The following is a 27,349-nucleotide window of genomic DNA, read 5'->3' as shown; positions in this document are numbered from 1 at the left end:
AATCAGTTAGCAAGTCACTAAATATCCTTAAGGGAGGTGTACGATGTGCTGTGAGAAGGTGAACAACATTCTTCTATTGTCCCACACTAAAGCAGTTCCCATTCTCCTCCCTTCTGACTGGTACTAAGACGTAGGGGATCTTTCAGCACTGTTGGTGAAAAGCCTTGAAGTGGTATCAGAAATGATGGAATTTGGCCCCAATTTATTCCCCCAAGCCACTCTCTCCACTTACATCCCTAAAAGGAGGTGGGTGCACAAGGAGGGCACAGTACCTCCAGGAGCTCCTCGGAGGGTGCTGAGCGGGGTCTGCCACACACTTGTCCCAAGCACACACCGCCTTGTGACTGTGTAACAGTTGTGCAATAAGAAATCGATATAATAAGGAGTAATTCCTTAAGACTGTCATTAATGGTGTCTCCTAGTGAAAAAGTAGTAATGGGAGTAACCTCTTTAACAAAGGCAACTTTGTCCAGTAAGCAGATTGGTTGGCAAACCAGCAATCTTAGTTTCTTCCAAGCACACTTATCTGCCCAATATACCCAATTCTGCTCACCCTCAATACGCTCAATTGCTTAAGTTTCTTAAAACATAGGAGCTAGTCTCATATCTTCATGAAGCCCTTCTTTAATACTTAAAACTATCAGTTTACACTGACATTATTTCTCCCATTCAATACTGGGGTAAATCCTCAGCTGCTGAAATCAGTCCTGTTCCACTGAAGTGAAATTGGATAAAATTTGCATTGAAACTTCTTTCTAAATAAAAAATTGCTTTTTCATTCTAAATGAAAAGGAAGGCATGAGAAGATTTTGTGTACAAACTGATTCATTACAATTTTAGTAGGCTTCCTGAGAAGATCTCAATCATGCTATCTCATTGTGTATATAGGGAAATAAAGAGCAAGGACGAAGGAGATTGCAACTCATTTTAACATGTAAACCACTAATGAGGTTCAAAGTTACAAATTCTAACCCTTACCTCTTTTCTCCTTCTTTAGCCTTCAGTCCTCTAAGCAGTCCCAAATACGATACAGCAGTCTAGGAGCAAACATTCTTATGGTATTTCAAGAGTGCTGAGGTGGGAGATATAGATTTACAAAGGCCTTACAGCAAGGGGTTTTTTTTTTAGCCCCCCAAACAATGCTGTTATAGAACATGTCCTCACAAAATATTCAACTCTTGCACATTTCCATTTTGGGCTTGCAACCAGGTGTGTCTGAACTTTCTGCAGCAGGGTTTTACTCAGCGTGATTCCTGGAACATAAATGCAGCTCGTCCCCATGTGTTTTCCCCAGCAGCTTCAGTTCCTGAACAAGCAGTTCTTTCCTTGCACATAAGTCACCTACATGCTGGAAAAAAACCCAGAGAGAACCTGCAAATAGCTGCCTCACATAATGTCCTCCAACATACACAGGCATCTTCTCTTAGATGTCTCCCTTGGATTTCTTGGCTTAGCTGTCTCAAAGGCTGGGATTGTGTGTACTGTTACGTGGTACTCTGACTTTTTTTGACAAAGCAATGGGAACGGAAGGAGTAAAGGCTATGGCATCTTCTAAGCTCACTGCTGTGTGATCTAAACCAACAAATGGTAAGTGGGAGCAAACAGGACATTTGCTTCAAAACCCCATACCTTAGTGTTCTGGTCTAGAGCAGTAAACGCAGCCCAGGTCCCCAGTGGTTATTTCTTTAGCATAGGTGGTAGCAGCACATTCCGCTGATGCAGAATGTCCCACGCTCACTCTCACAGGTGACTTTCTGCACTTTCACAGCTGCTTACTGAGAGTGGTAAAAAAATCTAGCATTTTATAAATTAGTTCTTCTGTAAAAAATGCCAGGGATGGCTGGTTTTGTATGATCTTGCCTCTTGGAAAGGCTTTGGACTGGATGATTTCTTGAGAACCCTTCGAGCCCTACCTTGTAGGATTCTAAACATCTTTATTTTCATTCCCATTGCATCAAATGTTTGTCTTTCTTTCTTTCCCAGGTCATCAGTCTACTTACTTCTTCTTCTAAGAAAGAGCATGCCTCTCTAATGCAAAGCATTAAAGCCACCCCACTAATCACATAAGGGTTAAAAACATGATTGGTGGGCAAAGACCCCCCCTTTTTTTCTGCAAGGTTGGTTGAAATTGTGAATAGAGACTGACAGCTTGCCTGAGTGTTTGTGGTTCAATTTGAAACCACAAGACCCAGAAGCACATGGTTTAGATTCAGTGTCTTTCTCTAGCTAACACGAACCATTTGTTCAAGCAGCTTGGCTATCTGTTGGAGAATAGTTTTGCACCAGGATCAGCCTTGATTCACCCCAGACGGCCGAATACATTCAGATGGAAACCCAAAGAAAAAAAGAAAAAATTTCCCAAACAAAGGCTTGCATTTACTTTTCCTTGTTTATTTTTGCAGCTTGTAAAGGAGCTACTAATATCCTGGTTAAAAAAAAAAAAAAAAAAGAAAAGAAAATCTGAAATGCCAATCAAAAGCAGCGCCAAATTAGGTAGTGTTTACTTCAAAAATACATTTTGCATTGCCTTTTTTAAGGCAAATTCCTGTAAAATAGTAATGTCAGGGAGGGCATGGAAAGAAGAGACTTAAGTGACTCGAAAATATATTTAGACCAATCTTTTCAAATTTGGCTGTGTAAAATGAGGCACGTAATAAGGCTAAAGTTTAGTCAATGAGCTTTCACACATAAAGCACTTAAATATACACCTAACACTAGTCATGTACTTTAAGTCCACTGTCCATAGAAAACCATAAGCTTAAGAGCTTTATTGCTTCTAATGAATAGCAGAAAGGTTAAACACCTTTATGTCAAGTTGGAAAATTAAAATACACAAGAAGGAATGTCCAAGTCTGGACATTTTGCACCGCTACAGGATAGTCTCCACATGGTATCCATAGGTCCCAGCCACCTTGCACAGTGCTGAATTTACTTCTACTCCTCTAGAAACCAGGTGAAAGCATCATTACCCAAATTATGTAGAGCCATTGAAAAGATTTGCTAAGTGGGATCAGTATTTGGAAAGTCCAGATTTCTTGTCTACTCATTGATTATCTTCTCTGTACTTCTACTAGCTTGTCATTGTCATATTGCTTCTGTGTTACCCATCCCATAGCTGAAACGAGCTGATGCTACTACAGAAAGCAGGACTTTCCACAATAAGGCGTTATATGCACAAAAACTCTATGCAGAAGAACAGCCCTTACAGCTTGATAGGAAGTAGATCATACATTGAAGTCACTACCTTTCATACATCAGCTTTGAGAAAGACAGAATAAAAACATGCATATTTCAAGCCTGAAATAGGCTGCCAACTACCACCAAGTACTAAAAAGGGAAGGTGAACTAAGATAATATTCACTTCCTCGAATTTAAGCTATCTACAATCTGGCAAAATCAGGGAAGGATTTGCCCGGCACAGGAACATGCAGACTAATTTGCTTTAATAAACCAGCTTGTCGGTTATACACTCGCACACCCACTAAAATGAGATAGCATCATGGCATTCAGGCCCACTGAAAAGTGAAAGAGAGGTAATTCAATGGATTATTGTGGTGAGGCAATAAACCAAGTGTTCAGTTACCCCAAATCACAGGTATCAGGGCTGAATGAATTCTCCTAAAACAATTTCCTATCATCTAGCCCTTGGGATTATTTGTTTTATCTTTCTCTTTCTCGATATAAAACTGGTTCCAAGATATTACATTACAATACACGGAACCACCTACTGTACGCAGAGGTGGAGTACCTTGGAAGAAAGAAAGAATACTTCTCTGCTATGTCTCTCTATCTCCTAGTTAGGAATAAGTGACCGTAAAATCTGTGTATGTGTGAAACCACAATATATTCCCCTGTTCTGTCATTAAAAGCCACTCACAACATAAATGTGAATCAGAGGTGGGAGTGCATTCACCGGCAGGGAGGAGCAGGCGATTATATACCATGAGTTTACTTCCAAGAAAAGATTATATTTCTGGGAATTCAAAATAACATACATTTTATTTTAGTATTATGGGAATATTGAAAAGACTTCTAACGTTACTGCCTTTTAAGCTACTATATAATCACAGTATAATTTTTATTAACAAAAAGACTTCATAACTTCAGAGACGTGCAGCAGTCATTGCAAAGCTAATGAAGTGTGCATGAGGCTTTTAGGGCTGAGATACACTGTAGGTATATCAGAAAAACTGCCTTGGCAATTTTAAAGCTGAATAGAAATGCAGGTTTACTGTTAACGTCTGTTGTTTAAGCCATTTGGCCAGGCAACAGGAGTGGAGCTATCCTGAGCTATTCACCAGAGACACACACTTAGCGAGCCCCCTTCTTTTCTACTTCCCTCCTATTTCTTCAGACCTCCGAAAGGTTTTCAACCCTTAACTTGTATGATCACCTTTTGTGAAAGAGAAGCCTAAAATAATGGTGGTTTGCTCCTGAGGTTTGTGTATTAAAAGCAAGCGTGCAAAATAACCTTCCTGAAATGGCACGAGTAGTTGGAAGGAGCAAATGCTCCAAGTACTTGAGCCCTACAAAATTATCAAAACTAAAATGTAGCGCTCAGAGTAGGATGAATACCATTCATTCCTACATCAGCATGCGCTAGACTGAGTGTGTGAGCGCTTGTGCTAGTGGCTGGGGAATCTGTGCGCAGGGAAAGGAGTCCACATACCATACAAAACAGTGCCAACAACATGGCAAGCCATCTAGGAAGACTAGGCCCTTAAATTATGAAAGCGTACATCTGACTCCGAGCAAGGAATAGGACAGTGGCATTTAGAATACCGTCTTGCCTGATTTGCTTTTATATCTGTTTATTTTATTCGGACACTAGTGGGTGCTTGTTAGTCCTCACCATTGTGACTGCTGATGGCTTTTAGTTTCTTTGATTACAGTGGGTTTTATTTCACGTATCAATCAAAATCTGCTGAAAAAGGGAGAGTGTGTCCCTGACATTTGCCATGTGCTCAAGCAATAAGTAAGCCACTACACAGTCACATGGAGAGAGAAGGAGGGCCTTGGCAAGAAGATGGGCTTGTTGAGGAGACTGGTTCTGTCTTGAAGAAAGGCAAAACTCCTTCTCCAGATGTGGAATTTCCCTTATGTACTGTCACATAGGTGAGGCTGGAATGACAGCGTTGTGCTTCCATAGTTAATTATTTTGCTGTAGATTTACAGTGCAAAGAAGGCATCGTAACATACCAAGAGCCTTACAACATGACGGTCTTTTTTTTAAAACATAGGAAGGATAAGCAATGCAAACTGGTTAATTCTTAGAATGTTCTGTTTCCATTTAGTGTGTTTTGCTTGCAAACGTGGCTTCAAGTGTCTGGGATTATCAGACTCCTTTTGATGAATGATATTATGACAAGTTACTTCTACTGTTTTTTCTATTGGGAGAAATCATGTTTATGGAAACAGAAGGGAGGAAAGATAGCTTCAGGTTTAGGTTTTACTTTCCTATAAATAAAGCCTTCTGAACTGTGTCTCATTTGGAAATGAAATCATTTTCTGTAACAAAAATAATAAAAAAATCAGGATGATATTTTACTAAAATAAGATTAAAACAAAAAATATTAAATTAATAAAATTAAATAATATCACTTTTACCAGCATGGGAAACTTTTACTCTTAAAAAGCTGAAAGACTTCAGTGTTATAGCTCTCGAGAGCCCAGAAAAGTTTCCCTAATTTTAATGAAAGTGTGACTACCTCCTGTGGATAAGAATAAAGAGCCTGGTCTGTGACTTACAGCATTTGTTCATATGAATACAATTAGTTCACTTCTTTGTACGATCAAGTGGTACCCAACAGAAACAAGCACAATAATTATTTACAAACCCTATCATTCTGGTTGTGGCCTTGCTTATCATACATGGGGTGCAGTTATTTACACCAGCGCGTGTGAATTACACCCGTGGTTCAGAAGGCACTGAAATAAAGAGCTGTCTAAGATGGGAGCCGGTACAGTTGGGGGGGGGACTTGCGTGGCACGGCTGCCTGGGAGAGGAGGGGACTGGAGACGAGGCGGTCCTGCCTAGCCCCGGACCATTTTTTATGCTGAAGCAGGTCAGACGATGCAGCTCAGGTCCTCCCACCGATGCAGCTTCTGCGAAGCTGGTGAGTGCAAGGCACTGGAAAGCAAATAAAAAGCAAACAAAGCATGAACCGAAACCCATTAATAATTTTTTACCCAAGATGACTGCAGACCTGATTTTCATTCGGGTTAAGGCTCCTTTTTGCACATTACTGGAGCATTGGGCAGCATTATACTCTGTATGTCCCTGCAGGCATCTGTCTGTTCTTCATGACACACCTTTGTGGCAGGACAGATTTTGGACTCCAACCTGAATTATGATGGAAGATTTGGCCCTACCTGATCATCAACGCACTATTTTATTTCATTGTTACACAACACGACATCTTTGCTTGAAGGGAAGGGGGTCTCCATGAATTACAAAGGGGAAATAGTTGCAGTAGCAAAGCCACGAAGAGAAAAGCTGGAGGCTTTAAGGTTTCGCGCAAGCTCAAGCGCCGAGGACATCGTCTGCTTTACGGTGGTGCGCAAACACGAGGGAGGGTGCGAGGGGTGCTGGTGACCTCAGCCACCCCAGACACACATTTGAGTCCAGGTTACAGCTGACTGGAATCCTGAGGTTTTACTGGCCAGGAGCCAGTTTGAAACCCACTCAAGCCACCCTAGTATTTTATAACATTGTAAAGACGGTATTGTTCGAAACATTTCAAAAATTCTCCACACAATCTGGCAGCCTTCCAAAACCGTCTTAAATGAGCCAAAACTATCAGCAGCCACCCACCTTCCTGTCCATTATCCTCTGATTAATGACATTCCACCAACAGGGTCCGACATTCAGAATCTCCCTGCTGCAGGACCTCTGCGTAAATATGATCTCTGAGACCTGTAAAGTGTCTGTATAGTTTGCAGCTGTGTTTTATAGGGGGGTGTCTCTTTGTCATGTGGTGACCATGCAGGAGGGGGTTCTCCGGGGGTGGAGAGAGACCAGGGCTTGCAGCATCTTGTAAAACCTTAATTAGACATAGCAAAGCAAGAGAAATCAAATCACGCTGGAGGTACGATACTCTGTCATCAGGTTTTGTGCTCCTTATACAATCACCTTGTACCTTCTGAGTCAAAACAGCCGTAATAAGAACAACCATAAGAAATAGCTAACACCTGACCTCTTCAGTTGGAATTAATTACTGGACATAGTTAGCTCCATTAGGAAGAAGAACATCGATGTTTGTTTCCTGTTACAGCTGCAACACATAGATGGTAATTAGTTACAGGATCAATGTTATTTAGACATCTTGATTAATGCCCATGCTGCTCCCTTATGCGATGTGGATGCAGGATATTTTCCAGGTAAGATGCTTGGAGACAGACATTGCAGTACCTATGTCAGCCTGGGAATAAAGATAAGCTCTTCAGCAGCCAGTGCTCTTGTGTATGTCTTGTTCCTGTGACAAATGCCCAGTACAGGAAAAGGACAATTCAGAGAGTACCTGGAGAAGTGAGAGATTTTCTTACATCTAGTGGACTTCTGTGAACACTTAAAGGATTGGCTAAAATATCTCATTTTCATTCATGGATATGCCCCAGAAATTATCAGAGGTGATAAATCAGGTATTGGGAAAGTGAAAAAAGACAAATGACCTTACCCTTTTCATCAATGTTCCCTCCAATCTGTAGGCTTAACTATAGGTAATTTTGATAGCCAATAGTCAAAATTGTGAAAGTTACACCCGTGCATAAATGTAACCTCATCAGCTGATAGGAGTTCACACAATGCCACTTTGCAGAATAAAGAAGTACTCCTACTAGTCATAAAATCTTGAATTAGTATTTTTCATCCATATGACATTTCTTTTTATCCCCCTGTAATATTGTATTACCTGACTGCCTGGAAAGGGGAAATTCAAGGTAAAACCACAAGGAAAAGACACTTTACTTTGAAGTCAGAAGTTCACACTTACAAAATGTCTCAGAGTTTCTGCATTGCCCTGGGCATGTGACAGAAGATGAGCAGAACATCTGGTTTGTGATTTCATCAAGAGCTGGGTATTGAAATACCTTTAAAATCTGGATCTGATGTGCCTCAGCTCTTACACAGAGGATCATTTCTTCATGATAATTTATTTTCCTAAAGCATTAATTTTTTTGCAAAGTAGGCACAAGGGGCGTGTGGTGGTATGCTGTACAATTCCTTCAGTAGATTTAGGTTTTATGTCCTAGGTATATACGCTCACCTCTATTCTGAATTTGGTGTTACGTGTTTATAGACAGACATTTCTGGGTGCATGGTACTTGAATCTTTGTCTGTGTGTTTATATGTACGTCTATATTATCACGTCTATATCGATATATAGAAAAAGTATATATAGGGGCACATCATATGATTTTTAAGCAAGCTTTATTTCCATGAGAAGCTACAGAGTACATTTGCACTCAGCAGTGACTCATCTTTCTAACTCTTTTTTTTTCTTACTGCTTAATCCAAGAAACTCTGACTAAGTCAGCTCTGCCACGTCCCAAGTGTAGCAGGGATTCCTCACAGTCCTTGATGCAAACAGAACTAGTAATTCTCCTCAGAAATAGCAAGAAATTGCTATTTGCGGGCTCATGCTTTACGCAATGATGACCTTGGCTGAGGCAACCCAAATGGAAAGGGCTGCAGCACATGAAGTCAATGCCACTGTGGTAAATAAAGGCAGCGCCAGGAAGGCACAATTTCAACATCGCCTGGCAGATGAAGCATAGCTGGGCAGGGGCACTACGCGTATGAGCTATATTTTCTTAACAGCAGTCTGGGAACCTCATGGCACTATGTCATAGTGAGACAGTCCAGTTTTGTATCTCAGCTTGTTGTTTTTATTACTTTTTTTTTTTTTTTAATATGCAGACCCTTTTAATGTTCTACACAGCCATTAAAAAGAACTGTTAATAAAAACTGATGGGCTACAGAGATAGACTGGAAGCAGAATGACAGCTATTTGTCAATGGCTCAGACTAATGTAACTTCAGAGGATTTCAGTTATTGACTTAAAATTAGAGAAAAAAAAAAAAAAAGGAGAGCCCATTTCAGCACTTCAACTTGGCATTAAGAAATCATTGAGTGAGACAGGTTGTAGACCATCATTTAGACACACACGTACCATTTTAGATAGTAAGAGTCAAATTAGGTGCATGCCTACAGCCCATAAAACCCAACTACATGTGTCAAGGCAATCTTAACTCAATCAAAGTAAAACAACGTAGCTCGATTCATGAAAAAGGCTAACTAACCTCATGGCAGCTTGCTCAGACCGCTGATTTGTAAGGTTGGTCTGTCTTTTTTTCCCTGTAAATCCTTAAATAGCATCATGAGTAGCCAGTACCCATCAAGTTGCCTTAGTTGATCAAAAGACATTACAAAATCAGTCTTGGAGAACCCCAGGACCCAGATCTGCCTTTTTCCTGTGGACAGACGATCCTCTTCCCAAGAGGGGATCCAAACCCCTCCGGTTATCCCTGAGCTCTCACTGTCTCTTTGAATAGGGGCACTACTCTAACATCCGCCACAGCTGCATTTTAGCACCCATGAAGTAGCTGCAATCATTTCCTTGTTGGATATGCACTGTTCAAAGACAGTTATATTTTCACCCCAGACCCATAACACGAGGTAAGAGTGGATCTCTCAAGGAATTTGCCATAGCTTACTTAGCTTAATTCTAGTGTCTGCCAATGGTGTTTTTTCTCTCTGACTTTTTGCACATCTGTTTACTGTGTGGCTTCTTCACTGAACAGGCTGTATACTCATTATCATATGAAATAATGTTTTATTGGAAGAAATATTATCTCAGAAACACACTCTAGGTATATAAGCTTACTGTTTCTCCCTGGGTTCTCAGCTTTCTTTCATCAGGACAGTTTTGTTAAAATGATATTACCTCTCTTGGGCGTACTTCACAGGAGCTTTACAGTGATGATGAATAAAACAACTGTGGCGAGACTGCAATAAATTAATTGCGCCATTTTATATGAGTAAGAGAATGGGCAGGAGACCTGAGACTGAAACACAAATCTGACTATGACTTGGGATTCGTGGTTGAAAGACTGGTATGAAAAAGAGAAAAGATGTCATAGCAGGAGTGGGAAGGGGGTTTGGGGGGAAAAAACAAAACCAGCCCAGCACACTGTGGTTAATAATAAGCAATTTGGAGTCTCCATTTCCATTCAGCCAAGAACGTGGAAGATCTGAATTTCTAATTTAGCAATTGCATTTTATATTTTATGAGATGCAGAAAGTTTTTATGAATCTGTGTCTCCGCCTGTTATTGGCTGGAAACGGATTGTCTAACTGTATTACAGGAGCCCTCCAAAAATCAAAGACTTCTCTGAAAGCCAAGAGGGACATGCCAATCTCTCTAGCTTTTGTTTTATCTCAAGCAGGATCTGAGTTCTAGCACTGCTGCTACAGGTCACTACCTACACTGACAAATTTAGCCATTTAGGTGTGCTGCAGCTCCGCATGTTGCTCCGTTAGCGTAAACACCAGTTTACTCTTAGTCTGTAGTGGGAAGGCTGAATTTTGTCCAGTTTAACAGAATATTTAACAAATTGCCCAATCAGCATGTGCAGGGTGGAATCAGAAATACTCACAAAAATTGGGTCCGCAGAGAAGAGAGACAACATGTGTTGGACCACAGTGTCAGATAGAATATACAGGATCATCTTCCTGCCGTGACACGTCATTCAAGAAAGGCAGCCAAACAGTATGGAAGCAATCATGGGAATCAAAGGTTAGCATTGCTTAAAATATCAACATCCACTCCTAATCCACCAGGTTTATTGGCACAATAAAATATCCTGTTAAAGGTGCAGCCCCATGTTTTCATGACGGCGCTTGCTCAACGTGCAGGGAAATGCTTTTTGTGCCCGGCTGTCCCTAGGGCTGGCCTCGTTTCTCCTGGTGTAGGCAGTAATCTGGATTGCCCTCGGCCTCTCCCCATCCCAGAAGAACTGGGAGGGAGTGCTGGGAGGAAATCCGGAGCAAAGTATTTGTTTGATAGTCCCAAGTTTATTTACAGATGGAGAGAAGCCGACTTGTCAGACACCATTACATTGCCGAAAGGGAAATGCAGACTTAAAAGAAATGTTGTCGGTGAATATTTGGGCAAGGGAGCATTTTGCACTGGGAAGTCCCTGGACATGCCATGACATGAAGTCCTGGCTATATTTGGGCTGCAACTGTTTTGCAATTGGGTTGCTGTTGTTTTTCTGTGGTGCGAGAAGGCTTTTTAAAGGTCCCAGTAAGACGCTTTACTCTTAAATCCCCCTTTTCTGGGATTTTTTTTTTTTTTTTTTTAGATTAACATGCCCGTCCTTTGCTGTTGCTGTCTCTCAGCTACTTCAGAAGAGGTAAGAAAGCACCTTCCCCTATTGCCGTCAACAATGCAGGAAGGACGTAGAGTAGAAGGGGAAGGGAAGGAGTTTTTGACTGTATCACGGTGCGTAACAAGATCTGTTATGGAGTCGTAGCGTTGAGAGAAGGACTGGCCTTTCTGCGCATGGGGACAGAGAGAGGGGCTTACGCGTCTCCCACGTCAGGGCAGTGATGGGGGGGGGATTGCCCTCATGCAAAGATGCCTGGATAAGCAAGTACCCCTCAACGGGAGGAATCGAGGCGACAGAGCTGTGCCCTGTGTGCTGACCCAGCCCCGGTTCATCCCACCAGTGGGTTTCTTTCATGTCCCATCTACAACCGCCCTCCAGCTCCATCAGCCTCAGCTTTCTGCAGATCTTCTACAAACATTTTGTAATGCGCCTTGCAAAGCAAGCCGGCCGCTGCTCTTACACAGAGGGGTCTGATCCTGCTCTGTGGATCGGCACAAGGATTAAGGAGGCAGAAGATGGTCCCTTGCTCTCCTGCCATCTCGGTTTAGGGTCAGCGTGGGTGAAGGTGACGTGGGCTGTGGTGGTCACTTCTCCCACCTGTGTACGTGAGACAGGGAACTTACTGCTGTGCATGCAGGGTGGGTGCTGCGTGCCAGCCTGGCCCCCCGAATTGTTACGTGCATTTAAGGATTACAGTAACTTAATTTATAATGGGCAATAATTATATTCATTTTTGAGACAGATTTCAGAGAGTAACTGGCCTGGTAAATCCTGTGGGGTAGGAACCATGTTACAGCTGTATCACAGCATAAAATTAATTTATGAATTACTACTGCTATGAGATGATTAACAAGTTTTCTCTGGTCTCCTTTCTTCATACTTACAAGGCAATTTTAACATTCATTTTTAAAGGGAGAGCATGTTCCAAACTACATCATTTTTAACAGTGACATACTCATCTGATATGTTAACACATAGAGCATTCCTAAGACAAATATCATTGCTGATTATTCACTGATTTTCCAATCAAGGGGCAAAGCCAACACTGCTATTTTTAACTTGCTGTCACGCTTGCCTATTAACGCACTGTCAGAATCCAGCTTTTTAATCTGAACATAGCTATTTTAGATATTTTGAATTTTGTGCGTAAACCCCTGAAATTTCACAGTTGTCAAGTGAACATGTGACATTTTTCTGCAGGATTTGATCCGTAGTTCTCAGAATCAGATAGTGTTCAGTATCTGAGTTTAACACGCCTCACTGCCAGATAGGCAAGAGTTAGTGTCCTCAGCTTCCAATGAAAAAAAACCAGCCCCAAAAACAAACCAGAAATGTAGGCACTGAGAAGGTAGAAAAAGGCTTAATTTCTTGAACCTTTCTTTTTTGAATTTTAAAGACTTCCTGAACTGACTGGCAAATGCTTTTTCCAGCATTGCGTCTCGGGACAAGCTGGGAAGCGGGAGGTAGGATTTGGTACAGGGAGTTATGAAGTGTGCAGTGTAGTGACGATAGGCAGGTAGCAACTTCTGGTGGTAATACCAGGGCATGTAATGGAGGCTAAAACCAGAAGAGGCCTTCTCCGTTTAACCAAAGATCAGTGAGAGAGTTTGGTGCCAGCACGCCATCAGGCATCACCTGATAGATTACCTCTGATTGCTTCACAGGGCTCAGGCATTGCCTTTTCTTAAAGGTAGCCAAGCGTTAGAAAAGCATTTGGATGTTGGCTCAGAAACAGACGGATGGGGAGATGACAAGGTTTCTGCTGGTGGAGCTGCAAAAGACGTAGGGAAAGTTGTACAGACTCCGGTGGGAGAGGTGAGAGAAACCAGCATCGTGCCCTACTCAGAACTTTCCAAATCTGAGTTTTTGCTGGTATTTTGATGTAAAGTTTTCCTTTCTTTGGGTCGCACAGTTCATACACTTTCTGAACGTGTGGTCCGGTGAGTTATGACTTAATGCAGGGCAGGAGGTGGTCGGGTCCAGCTGTATGGCAGCTGGGTCCGATCCATCCGAACCCTCCTGCTTTCCTGGTCTGCTCAAGAGTCCCTTCCCCGCAAAGTGCAGCGCTTCCCTCTGGAGAATATATCTATAGAAAACTCTTGGGTAAAGAAAGCTGATTCCTCCTCTGTTTGAAAAAGACATCATAACTTTCTTTCTCTTTCACAGCGGGAGCCCCTTCCTGTAAATACAAGGCAGCCCTGTCGAAACATTGGTAATAAGATTTTAACTATTTTCTTTGGACGTTTCACCCCTTGCCCCCTTCTTTGTGGATAGTGGTCAAAGTGATAATTAGTAAATTCTGGTACTCATCCAAAAATGCTCCAGCGCTGCGATTGTACACAGATACACAAGAAACGCATGTACACAGATTGTCAGCACCCCGCTTTCTGACATTGGTAGAAACAAAAAATAATGGTGTAGACCCCCTGCCAGAGACTGTAAACATGCAGTTATAAAAGAGTACATTAAATGGTAATGACCTCACATTTATACAGTGCTTTTCATCCAGAAGAAACCTAACTGCTTTGCAAATTGCCAAGCGTTTCTAAAAGTCACTGCAGGGCTGCTAATGGGTAGCCACTTTGGGACAATTTAGGACAGGAAGTGAAAAATACTAAATTCAGTAGAAATGAAGGAAAATTCAAGGATCCCCCAAAATAGCTTGTTTACAAGAAGCACAGACTAAAAAAGTGTCGAAGCTGCAGAATGTGCAATGGATTATTTACAGAATGTGGAGTGGATTATTTATGTGACATAGAAACTCCAGTGAAGATCAAAATAACATTGTATGAGCAAAAAGTATACAGCAAATTAGGACATTTTTTCCAGCCCAAGTTGGATGTGCTGACTTTACTATACTGCATGTCAATGCAAAGGTTCATTTAAAGGAGTGTGCAAGAACGGTTTCCATTTGTAATGCTAATTTAGTCATAAATTCTCCAACACAAGACACAACACAAGTCCAGCTCTATGCCATTCACTCATGTAAAATGTTCCCGAGGCTCCAAATAACCAAAGTTTTAGTGGGGGTCACAGAAGGGGAAATAAAAGGAACTTTATTTAATTGGCTGAATTAAGCCTGATGAAATTTGAACTTCTTGAAAAAAATTAAAGGCTACTATTTTTCAGTTTGCGGGAGCTGCAGTTTGGATGAATTAAAGCACAATTTTCCTACATGGGCCAACTCAGCTTATCTCGCTACATCCCTCCCAATGAGCCCCAGCCTCCCATCTCACTGGAGGGAAATGGGACATCACAGGAGAGCACAAGGGCCCAGGACAGCCACTCATGGACTAGAAAGGAGACAGCTGAAATACCCTTCCAAGAAACATTGAGATGATCTTTCTGAACAGGACTCTTTCAGACTTTTGATGAAATGTTTTAGCTTTCAGTAAAGACAAAAATCTTTAATGTTTTCCAGGATTTTTTTTTTTAATAAAATTCTGATTTTCTCCAGAAAACAAGGCATTTTATTTGAATATTTTCATTTTCTTAAAAACCCATTTTCTCTCAGACCAGTCTTAGTTGTTTAGTGGGAAGGGAGCCAAGAACCAGTGGTGAAGAGGGTAAGCTATGGAATCAATAATTAGCTCAGACTTTGCTCCGAATTTGCATTAAATTAATACTGTATAACACACTTCAGGGTAGTCTAATGAAGTATTTATTTATTCTTTGACTCTACTTTAAATAAACTTTATGGAACTAGATGGAATTTGATAGAAAGTAATTTTTCCTTCTCTCATACTATTGTAAATCTGTAGGAACATCTTGATCTTCTGTGGCACGCCAGAGAACAGATTCTTCATTTCTATTTATCATTAGGATCCATCACTTTGTTGGAAAAAACCCCATGTTCCCTCCTCCCCCCCCCCCCCCCCCCTTTTTTTTTTTAGGAAACTTAGACACATAAAAGCAAAACAGAGAAGCAAAGCAAAGCACAGTCAGCATTAATTTGGCAACAGGGAAACTTACTAAAACAGATTTTATTGTTTAAAACTGAGACTGAAGTTTTCCTTCTATAAAAAAACAAACCTCTCTGACATTTGTTGGAAATATTGCTAGCAAATGGATCATGTATTCCATTGCACAGGAGATGCAATTAGATTTCTGCAGGTTTGTAAAACAAACTATGGTCTAGGAGTGCTGTCATGGAACCAGTGGTCTGATTTCCAGTTGGATAACTGAGCTTTTAATTAGGGCTCCAGTGGTGCAACTGCTTTGCAATTTCTAAAGCTGCCTAAGGGATTTGAATGTCAAATTCTGATTAAAGTTATTGTGAACTGAGCATGCTCTAAGAGGATTTGAAACTTTTGGCCTATATATTCCCTTTGTATAAGAAGGAAGGATTTGCTTAGTGGAGAAAAACTTTAATCTACTAGAGGTATGAAAAATTACTGAACAAGATCCTCTGCTACTGTAAATCAGCATTTTTTATCCAATTTCAGTGGAACCAAGATGATTTTTAGCCCTGAAGTATAAAAGCCACTGTCTTTTTTCCTTCTGGCAAAGGAAGAGCCTTGTGGAGGCCACATAAGCCACCCTCCGAACTGAGGGGTTCTTCGCCTTCCCCCTGAAGCATCTGGCATAACGATATCACACTTTCTGCTTTGGAGAGCTTTTCACCATGATCTTCTCTCAGACCTGATAACAGATTATGTGTTTCTGCTAACTACGGAGAGTTCTTTGCCTATATGGCATTTCCAAAACTTGCAGAGAGTGAGAAGAATGATCCAACAGTCAATTTACATTTCAAACTAAAGAGTCATTGCCATTTTTGTTATACTTTGGAAAACATTAATATGGACTGTTTCAACCGCTTCAGTGATCCCCCCCACTCCTGCTCTAAACAGCTTTGTTAGAAGCTGCTCAGAATCCATCCTTCCTTTTGTGAAGTTTTGATTTCAGGTAACAAAAGAACTCCCAAAGCCAAACGAAGGATCTGTAGCTGATCACAGCATCTAAGTCAGGGTCCCATGCTCATTTCAAACAGGTTTTCACTGTCTTTTACCCCTTCCCCAAGTCCCTGCTTGATTTACTCTGTTGCTAAATCTGAAATTCCTTTGCATTTTTAATTTCCCCAGGGGTCTTCAATAAGGAGGGGACCCTCACGCTGAAGCTGGTAAACGTACGTGCCATTGACACCCTGTTCTCCGATATTGCCAACACTTTCAACGAGCAGCACGACGATCACGCTGCCATGATGAAGGGCGCCCAAAAGCTGAAAGAGGTTTCTGGCTGCGCTCCCACTGCTAGTCTTACAGCCTGCATAGAGGCTGTGCAGCAGGAGCACAGTAAGCACGCGAAAGCTAAGAACAAATTGAGGCCAACATTCAAATAATGAGGACCATGTGAATTAACAGCATTCTCATGGGTGCTGCTGTGTCCCAGTACCTGGGTCTGGAGCCTGCTCAGAGGCCCCATCATTGCTGCTTCGCATGCTGTTTGACACAGTATAGATAGATTTCAGATTTCATGGAGATTCTGGCCATTTTTATAGCTTGTTTCTACTTTATGGTACAATATAACGTTTCCGACTGGGCTGACTGATCTTGAAAACACATGTCGTGAGATTTGGCTTTTCTAGTGCTATTTCACGTGGCACTAACTCCAGCCCTGCCCTGTGACGTCTGCCTTTGCAATTCTGCAGAACCAGCCCGAAACCTGTGGGGACCTGATCAGGAGAACAATGAGGTGTCTAATGGAAGATTAGGATAGATTTGCAAGACGCTTTTCAGAAAAGACTCACCCAATACCCTATGCTTTTCACTAAATGAACAAACAGAAAAGATAGTTCAAATTTAACCAGGTGGACAGACTATTGATTTCACTGGAGGGAAGGCAGAGCAGCTGTATCAGGGATGATTTTGGCCCTGTGTGTTTAAGGAAGTCCTTAATGGAGTTATATATGAGTCTATGGGGTTCTTACTGGCAAACGCCTCTATTATATAGTGCACACACACACAGAGCAGCTACAGTGATAAGGAAACTGGAAACAAGCTTATTTTATGGATGCTTTTCAGAGTCAGTCACCGGAGAGTTATCGCATCATGTGTTCAGTTTTGGAGAAACAGAAGTGTTTAGACATCCCTTTGTTGAACTCCAACCAGATGCAAGTCACAAGATGATAGATGTTGTTTTGTCTTTTCAGGTGCCTACAAGGTGCAGGTGCACATGGAGGGCTATAGCTTTTCGCTTATTGTAAAGGAGAAGAAAGTGCCTGACAAACTGAAGCAGGTCCAGCAGCAGGTGGGGGAGCTGAGTCGTTCCACAAAGCGTGTCCTTGCTAGAAAAACTATACTCCAGGAGATGATCTGCTCGGTGCTTCAGAGCCAGACTCAGCTGGAAGAGAGGATCAAAACCGCAAATGTGGAGTATCTGGACCAGGTACGGCTAGAAGGTAATCTGAGAGAGAACATCCAAAAAATCAGCCTGGCCAAGGAGCTCTCAGAGCAGTACAGTGAAGCTGCCAGGAATGTGTTGAGGGAAATGGCCCAGCTAGCTGGCTTGATGCTGGAAGGGGCTTCTGAAATAGGGACCGAATAGATGTTTATAACCTGCCCCCACATACAGAGCAATAGCTTAGAGGACACCTGGTTGCCTTGGTAGTGTTGGTAAATAGCACTCTGCAAATGGCTTATGGGTAGCTTTGAGTCTCAGATCTGTTTTATTAAATTATGGGTGGAAAGATGCATCTGGAAAAAGGTTTTGATTTGCACTTGAACCATTAACACAAGTGGACAGAAAATGACTTTTTCTATCTAGTATGTTAAGTCATCATTTCTGCACTAATGTGGGGAAAACCACAGAGTACCTGACCAAAGTAGAGGCATTTGCACTGGAATTTGGTAAGATTTCCACCGTGGCTTAGGTGATGTGGCTGTAGTGGAAGGGTATTTAGGGTGACCCATGATGAATCCAAAACCCTGGGGTCAAATCCCCCATCCCTGAGCAGGTGTCGGTGGTACCTTCCCAGGGTAATGGCACCTGGGAGCAGGGGAGCAAAGGCAGTGGTCTCCTCTGTGTCGTTGTGCCCATGTCCTGTGGGCAGGATGGGACATCTAGGCTAGGACCGATAGCTGAATTCTAAAGGAAATTAAGCTGGTTCCCAAACGTGAAACAGGGTAAATCAAGTGTTTAGGCTGAAGGCCAGAAACTTTCCCTAAAGCTTTACAAATACATTCCTTGCTGCTTAATATAGCTACAGATAATCATTTAAAACATGGCTTATAGCACATTCACACCCTTCCTTACCCTGCCTGGAAATTCGTGAAGCCCGTGCTTGCGGCAGTGGCACGGTGAGGTGACCTGGCAGCCCGGCTAGCGCTGGCGTGTCTGAGTGCAGTAAAGCAAAGGGCAGCAGGAGCTACTGGAGATTCAGACTCATTACGGGGACTGGACTGGGGCTAAGCTGGCAGGAGTCCTGTGCTTTGGGGCAAAGGCATTGACACGGGAGAAACAGTTGGAGAAGATAATACCCGGACAAAGATTTCAGGGAAGAACAAAATAAATTGGGAAATCAGGTCTGTTAGCCTTACACCCAGTGCCATCAGACTCCCACTACTGACAGCCTATACGAATGGCAGAAAGAAACGTTTTCTTCGGACATGCTGCAAAACCTGAGACGATTGCTGTGAAATACTGACAAGTCTGGTAAGCTGTGTGCTGTGACACAGCCTTTGAAGACCACCTGGATAACCCTGACACACTCTGGATGCCCAGCGTGAAAGCCCACTTTGGAGCAGGGACTGTGCGAATGGGGAGGGTGGGCTGGTTTTGCAATGCTGGACCTGATTGCCAGTCAGAAAGCTTATTGAATTCATCACATTTTTTAAGGGTGAGGGAAAGAATAGAAACCACTAGTGAAATCCTACCCAGCACCACAAATAACTACAAAGGGAGCTCAACCTCTGGGTTTTTAGGCTGTCTCTACTCTGCCCACTATTAGTGTTTCAAGTCCTTTTTCTGTTTGCCTCAGCTTATCCCCAAAATATGTCAGAAATTCCCAGGAGGCTTTTCTGCCCTTAAATGGCCTTGTGCTTCCTTCGAGCTTCCATTTGCTCACGCACCCACAGGACCAGTGGGCAGCATGTTTTTTTGGTCTCTGTCAGACTCTCCCTGTAACTACCCAAACCATTCAGACATTTCCTTTAGGAGCTTCAGTTTGCCCATTTGGTCCAGGCACATGTCTTGCATGAATTTATCAACTCAACAAAGAAATTTGTAACTTTGTTCATATTTTTCTAATCTAAATGAAAGCGAGTGCCTCTATATTCACATCAGGTAGAGCATTTGGACTCCCCTTCGCTGCCCAACCCGAGGGTTTCTCTCCAGACATATATTTCTTTCTGTTTGTTTTGTTCATTAAGGAATTTGGGGAAAAGATTCACTGTCACAGATATTTCCTGCCACTCACCCAATAACACCTTGAAAACTGCAGCAATGCTTGCAGTAGCTCCTTGGTCAATCATTCCTCAAACACATTGACAATTTCAGCTGCCAGAGGCTTCAAAAGTTCTCTGTACCTCCAACGTTTTAGAGCACCAACTTTTCTAAAGCCTATATTATCTCTGCCAGTTTTGATGGAAGAAAAAACCCAGATCTCTTATCACAAGAAACACTGGGTTCCCTGCCTTCTGCGTGAGACAGCTGTGGTCACTATACGGTCCTTACCAGGACTGGGACCCAGCCTCCCGAAACAGGGGTGAGTGGACAACACGTGATGGGTAAAGTTTCCTGTGTTTCTGATAATAGTGAAACATATATAACACCACGTCGTCGTGAATCCTGGCAACGCTGACATTATTTCCTACACATCTGAGGAGCTAACTGCGCTACAACTCCAGTTCAGCTTTCCTGGAGTTCACAGGGTATTTAATGGAACATATGTAATCTATATTAGCCTTACACGTCCGGGAAATCTCATATAGACTTGGGTTGCTATTGTTACACTCAGACACACCGCAAACCTCATAATGTCTGTGGTTGATCCAGTCCAGTGCACTCAGACATGTACGTTTCCAAGTAGCCCTTAGACATTTTGGAATGCACAGCATTCCTCTGCTGCCATTTCCCAGGCGAGAGAGCTCACTCACCTGAGGAGCCTGTGACCCTGAAACATCTCAGTCAGGCCCTCAGCTACCCTGAAACCAAGCTGACGATCAGGTGGAGTTACTCTAGTTATTGGAAATGTTAAAATGGCATGTTTATTCATCCCTTTGGATTATTAAAAACAAAAATCTGTTTGGTAAAAATTAAATGTTTTGTGAATAGAAGGATTAAAAAAATCGGTTGTTTCATTTATCAAAAACCCCAATGTTTAAGTTTCATGCTTGCAGACCAGTCCAGGACTGAGACAAATTTTGCATCCCCAGTGTCACTGGGAAGCAGAACTGGCTGCAGGTCTGGGAGTTTTTAATCTGAGCATCTCTACTGAAAGGACATCAGTGTGGTTGCCTTTGTACATAAGCATTTCTTAATCAGAGTAAAGGTTGCAGATATCTGACCCATGATAGAATTGGAGTCTGCTTTCTTCCTTAATGTCCATGAAGTGCGGTAGCAAGAAGATTGATTTGGCAGCCTAAAGACTAGCCCGGAGTTTGAAAATTGGGGTTCGGTTCTTTGTTTCATTTCCTGCATTCTGTGCAATACAAATAGTCCTTCTTCTCCCAGATTCCCCATCTGTAAAATGCAAGTGTTTTCATGGGAGTCTTGTGAAGAGAAACAGGCTAAAAACGCAAGAGGTCCTCAGGTAGTATTGTAATGTAGGAATGGATGTCCTATAAACCTCAGGTGGCCAGACAGAAGGACCTCTTGCCACGACAGAGCCTCAGGAAGCTCCTTCAGTTCAAATAAACACTCCAAAGCCAGTTGCTTAGACACCCTATTGAAAACCTGCAAAACAAGGGTGGAAACCTCGTGAGCTACTCACTGTGTCTGCTCAGGTTAGAAATCGGAAATTCTGTTTCACACTGTTACGACTCTTCTCCTCATGACCATGACTCAGGAGTGCAGAGTTTGCAGCAGCAAAAAATAATAAAATAGAGAAAAATGAAGCTGGGCAAGCCTCCCAAGAAAAGGTTTTTCGTCTGACAAGGTATTCAGGGACGGACTTTGGCATAAGTCTTGGAGACTGAGGCATGACACAAAGCCTCCCTGCTGAAAACCTGCACTGGTTTTTTCCTTATCACATTTGCCTTTTTTTTTTTTAAAAGTCCTCTAGGATCACGTTGCTGGCCTGTGTCTGGAGCAGAAGGTGGGACCTCCATTGATGCTTAGTCTTTCTAGGAAAAAGGGCACTGTATGAAAACATCTGGATCCTTAATTGGCCTCATTAAAGAAGCTGGCCATCTGGACCTCACTCATTCTAATTAGTCATCAATAGGGTGGTGATTTTGTCATTAAAAAAAAAAAAAAAAAAAGCCACCTCCACTTTCTTAGCCCTGCCTTTACACACAGTTATTACACACAAAGCTGTCTCCTTTGCTCTCAGGCTGGAGCGGGTGGATGTGTTCTCACTCAGCAGCCATCCACCCTGGTGTTTGCGGGCCAACAGCTTGTTTCTTGGCAGGGCCACTCAACCTAAGCCCGTAAGCTGCGGCAGTCTGGAAAGGATGGAGCTAAATATGGCAAAGAAACCAGGAGCATGTGATTACCCCACCCTTCACTTGTAAGTCAGTCTGGTATCCACACTTCCAAATGTCATTACTGTGCAGAAAACCTTGGCTAACACACGAAGAAGGGTTCCAGTCAATGCTGAAGCGCCTTTAAAATTTGGGGGCTATTAAATGGCACCCACTTGTTTCCCAGCAATTTCCCTTTGGTCACTGTTACTTGCTCCTCGCACAAGGACAGGTCAGGAGAAGCAGAGGCAGATGAACCAAGTGACTCCTGCTACTTCATTTAGAGCTTCCAGATTCACATGTTCCATACACTGCTTTTGACTCACCCGGTTTATAATCGGGTAGAATCACCAGGACACTTCTCTGACATGGAGCCTCCCCATATTTGTCCATCCTGAAACAGGACAAGCCAAAACAGTTACGGAAACCACAAAAAGGTGGCTCGACGAGCATAAACAAGAGAGCTTTAAGCACAACATGGTTTGCAGTAGTGGCTGGGCAGGACTAGAGAAAAAATTGCAAAAATCAGTTCCTTCAGCACTGATGATGCATCAATGGATAAATCACTCGTGGCTGGTCTTAAAAGCTGAGGAGCTTCTAAGGTCATCTTCCCCAAACTATCACATCATTCCCAAACCTATCACGGCTTCTGTGCCTCTCTAAAAATCTCGCCTTCCTTCTCCCATCTCAAATGAAGTTCCTTGTTCGTGTTCTTGGGCAGTCTGTATTGTGAAAATCATGTATTTAGGGAATACGTGTGAAAATACTGATTTAATATATGCTCAGTCCCCCAGTACGTAGGTGAAGAGAAATGTATTGGCTGGTTAATAGGAGAACTAAATGTCATTGTTTTGGACAGCTCGTCATGGGACTTGATGAGCCCAAGCTGCAATGATCTGCTTGGGTCCCGAACAGTCCTCTAAAATTAGTGACAGCCAGATCCAAACCTGTCGATTGGTTACATGAAAAGTTGGAGGAAGACTGCTGAATCACGAGGATGCTGGCTTAGCCACCCCATATATTTTACAGTTAATCTTGTATCTGTGTTGAGGAAAAATACCCCTCAAAAGTAGTGTTTAGTGGGCCAACAAAGACCCTGGGTTGCTAGACACCTTATTAATAATATTCTTCTACAGGAGAGGGATGCAGTTCTTTATAAAGTTTTATTAATAGTCATTATTATTTTCACAGAAGCTTTAATGTGCAGTAAAAGACCTATAAAGACAAGCAACCAAAGGAACTCATCGATTTCACGCCGATCTGCACTAAAAAAATACCAGTCGTCTTTTTTTTTTTTTCAAATAGTAATAAAACAAAGAGCTTTCAGGAGCAGCAACAGCAGAAGGCTAATGTAAAGTGATATATTTGAGACCCAGGAGTATGGTGTAACTTACTCTTGCCTCTGCGGCCTGTTTATTGTGTTTGTCTGGTTGCCCTGGGAACCAGCTCACGCCGTTTCACTTATTTTATAATGTTCCTGTAAATGTTAGGTAGGGCCGGGATTTATTATACACTGTCAACACCTAAAATGGAACGCGCCGCTTAGTGTCGTTTATTTGGCAGGATGCCTTTCCATGCTCCCTTAAAAAAAAAAAAAAAAAGTCTTTCTTATACAGATATATGTGTGAGTGTGCATGTGTGCATGTGCGTATGTGCATCTCCATCCGAATAAATAAACCCTGTATGCTTTCCAGCAGCTTTGCCCGGGGAGGATTGATGCTGGGTGGTATAAGTGCTGTGCTAAAGGAAGGTCTGAGCAGCCGGTGACCTGCCGTTGGGTGGGATCTATGACTCACGTTATTTGCGTGAGGTGAATATTTAGGGGATGGGGAAGGCATGTTTACCAGGAGTGTTTATTGTCCCTAAAGAAGCAGCGTGATCCTGTTGCTTCTGTCCCCAAAGACCTCTGTTAATTCGGAGCGATGAATCATCAGAATTATGAGGGCTGGAGCGAGCTGCTTTCCTTTTCTCTCCTCTCCTCCACCGGTCCCTCAGCATGACGGAGCAGATTTGATTGCAGACTAGTGGGTGTGAGGCTTATTTTTTAATCTGCCTTTTTTTTTTCCCTTGGGTGGTACCTCTCAGACTAACACATGGGGTTTAACCGAGAAGACTATTAACCTTTTAAATGGTCAAGAACAAATGCAATTGGCATCCCAGCTCCTTGAAATGTATGTTTCTGAATCTCCACATCCTTTCCTTGCTCCTGCTTTGAACTGCAGCCTTATCTCTCCTTCCCAATTCCCGGAAGGTGGGGGTCTCTCCCACCTCGACTTTCCTTTATCAGGATCAAGCATCTCCTCAAGTGCTGGAGAGGAGGTCCCGTGTCCTCTCCGGTCGCCCTTTGCAGTGCCAAGTGCCATATCTCCACCAACTCTTCCTTCCCTTGCCCCCAAACAAGATGGATTTGTGCAGTGATTCAGTATGACTGCAAATGCCTCTCTCGCCAAAAATAACACTCACTCTGGACATTTGTACTCGGCTCTGCTCCTGATGTGATTTGCCTCCACTCTTACAAGGGGATTTGGATTCAGCAGTGAGTGGGGACTGCTCCAGCTAAAAATACGGGCTGGGTGAAGAGACGAGGTGGATCAATCGACGGGTAAAATCCAAGGAAAGTGGCTTTGTTCCTCCCCACGCTTGGGGCTGATTCTGCCTCCCACTGACCAGAAATGTTCCCTCCTTGGCATGAAGCCTTTCACCACTGAACAGCTCCAAGCCCAAGGAAACCAGCCAGCACCCAAAGCATTAAACACGTTGGGATTAGCCAGTGCCCTGAGACTGAAGGTACAGAAGGCGGAGAATCTCCAAAAGGTTTAGAAATGTGAATGGGAAAAGGCAGAGCCCAGGGCAGAATGGCTGGTGACAGCAGACAGTGTTTAGGGAAAAAAAGTCAGATGAGGAAAGTTGGACTTGACGGTGCAAGGCTGCATAGCGTGAATTTTTCTTTCAATTGGAATGAGTTAAGGATGGTGAATTTGCTTAGGAAGTATTATAGGTTAGGATTATTATTTCCTGTGTGATGCTGAGTAATTTAAATCTTAATTCCCCACTTCGTCTGACTGTGAGGCAAAACTAGAGCGAAGCATAATTAATTCGTATTTGCAATGTGACCCGAGATCCTTGACTAAAGACTTCATAACAGTAGACTCTTGAGTATGGTTTGTACATGATTTGTGTGAATGTATGCCAGTAAAGCAGGACTTCATTGTTTTGTTTCAGGCAACAAGATGGATAGATAATGGATTTTTCTCTCTTCTTGTTTTTCTTTCTGATAGGTACTTTGCAAGAAAGCATATGTTGTGCACAGAGGTCTGTTTTTTAGGGAGACTTCTGTGCATGCAAATCAGGTCTTGGAGTAAGTAGCAGCAACAGCCCCTCCAGAGGTGTTTACCTGAATCACATCCATATACTCTCACCTATCTCAATTTTAGGAAATATTTCCAAATGTAATAAGTGTGTGTTTCAAGTTTTCAAAAGAAAAACGCCACTGTTAAAGAAAAATTGAAATGACAAAATACCTTTTTAATGAGCCTAAGCCGGAATGTATATGACAGTGACAAGAGTAACTTAGTGAAATCACAGCTGCTCCTTTTAATTGCCTCCTAATTTGCTCTTGGGTGCTGGTAATTGGAACAATTTGCCTACAGAAACCTGTGAGGTCTCAGACACTAATTGATTTTGTCTTGCTTAATCAACCCCGCAAAAACCAGAGCCTATTTCACTGACTGTTTTTAGGCTTAGCACTGTTATTGTGTGATACACTGGGCAGAAAATGTACCCACCCACCCACCCAAATCATACATGGACAAAACTCGGATCACGGGGCTGAGTCAGTTCCTTGCAAGGAAAGCTGAAGCACCTCTGTTTGGTGTTATGGTCCTGAAAAAGACCTCAAATGAGACGGCACAGCTTCGGTATATGTATTAAATATAAAAAGGTGACACTTGAAGTTTATTCCAACTCAACTAGTCCTAAAAAATGTGGTGTTTAGTCCTAAAAAATGTGGTGTTTGCAAGCATTCTTCTTTCCTGTGCTTGTAGACCAGCTGAATTTTAATGGAAAAATAAGCTATGCCTCGCATGTGTAGCAAAAGAGAATAAATCATATAATGGGCTATTTAATTTTCTTTTGAGAAACAATTCAGGATCTCAATGTTATGCTTTAAGGAGGATCTGTTATTCTATTTCAGGATAATTTATTATATTATTATCTTGTACAGAAAAATAGTGGAGGAGACATCTCACAAAATGCTGGTGTACCTTGCAATAAGGTCACTATTTGGGAACAGAAACCATCTTCAGTGCCTGATATCATGTTACGAAACGCTTCATATTTTACTTCTGAGCCACGTGAGGGTAGGTGAAGCTCAGAGGCCGGTTTCGCTACCTTATTAAACCGGCATTTCGCCACTTCCCTCGCACAAACCAGCGGTAGCTTCTGGCTCGGCAGCGCGCGGGCATTTCCTCCACCGTGCCCGTCATGTTTACCCAGGCTTCGGCACGGGACTAGTGTAGTGGCTTCTAGACAGTTTTCCCTTCCTCCCCTGTGCCATCCCAAATACAGGCTGGCAGAGTTAAGCCCTGAGTTGACTTAGCCTTGCCTTCCTGCTCCAGCACTCGGTAGCAGTCGGGGGCAGAAGGGACCACAGGGAATCTGGGTGTGCATCACCAGGAGAGGGGGAACATCAGCACCTCTGTGCAGCTGGCTGCATCTGGACTGACAGCAGAGGTGGTTTGTTTTCGCTGTGATCCCCACCCAACCCACACCTTTAAGCTGCCGCAGTCCAAGCGCCACTTCAGAAAAGTCAATTTGATGCTCAAAATTCCCCCATCTTCTCTGTTTTTTTAAAGTCTACCGTATTTAATAAATTCTTTATTTTTTCACTTAAATAAATTATAAGTATTCCTATACACTAAGCAGTATTTTTAAGGTGCTTTTTCCTTGATGAGCTCAGTAGGTAAGTAGTATATCCTTTCAATAAGCACTTTTCATGGGTCTTTCCCGACTGATGCCTTTGCTGGACTAATGAGGAGAATCAGCCCCTTAAAGAAAGCAGATGCATATTTGCTGCATCAGGACCAACCACCACCACCACTCCATTCCTTACGATTGTAAATTTCCATTTGCCATTACCCACATTTTTTAAAAGGAAGTAGATTGTAAGTCTGTAAAGATTTATAGTTTCATTCTAAAATATCTATCATTTTAAACGCAGCACTGCTGCTGACATCCACTGAACTGCCATAGATAGACTGGTAAAGTACTTAAAAAAAAAAAAAAAGACATTACAATATATCCAGATATGTTTCAAGAACTTTTGTCGGGCATGGAGTAAC

The sequence above is a fragment of the Aquila chrysaetos genome, chromosome 5 (assembly GCF_900496995.4).
Source record: "Aquila chrysaetos chrysaetos chromosome 5, bAquChr1.4, whole genome shotgun sequence".
NCBI lineage: Eukaryota > Metazoa > Chordata > Aves > Accipitriformes > Accipitridae > Aquila > Aquila chrysaetos.
Note: the sequence above shows the minus strand (reverse complement) of the source record.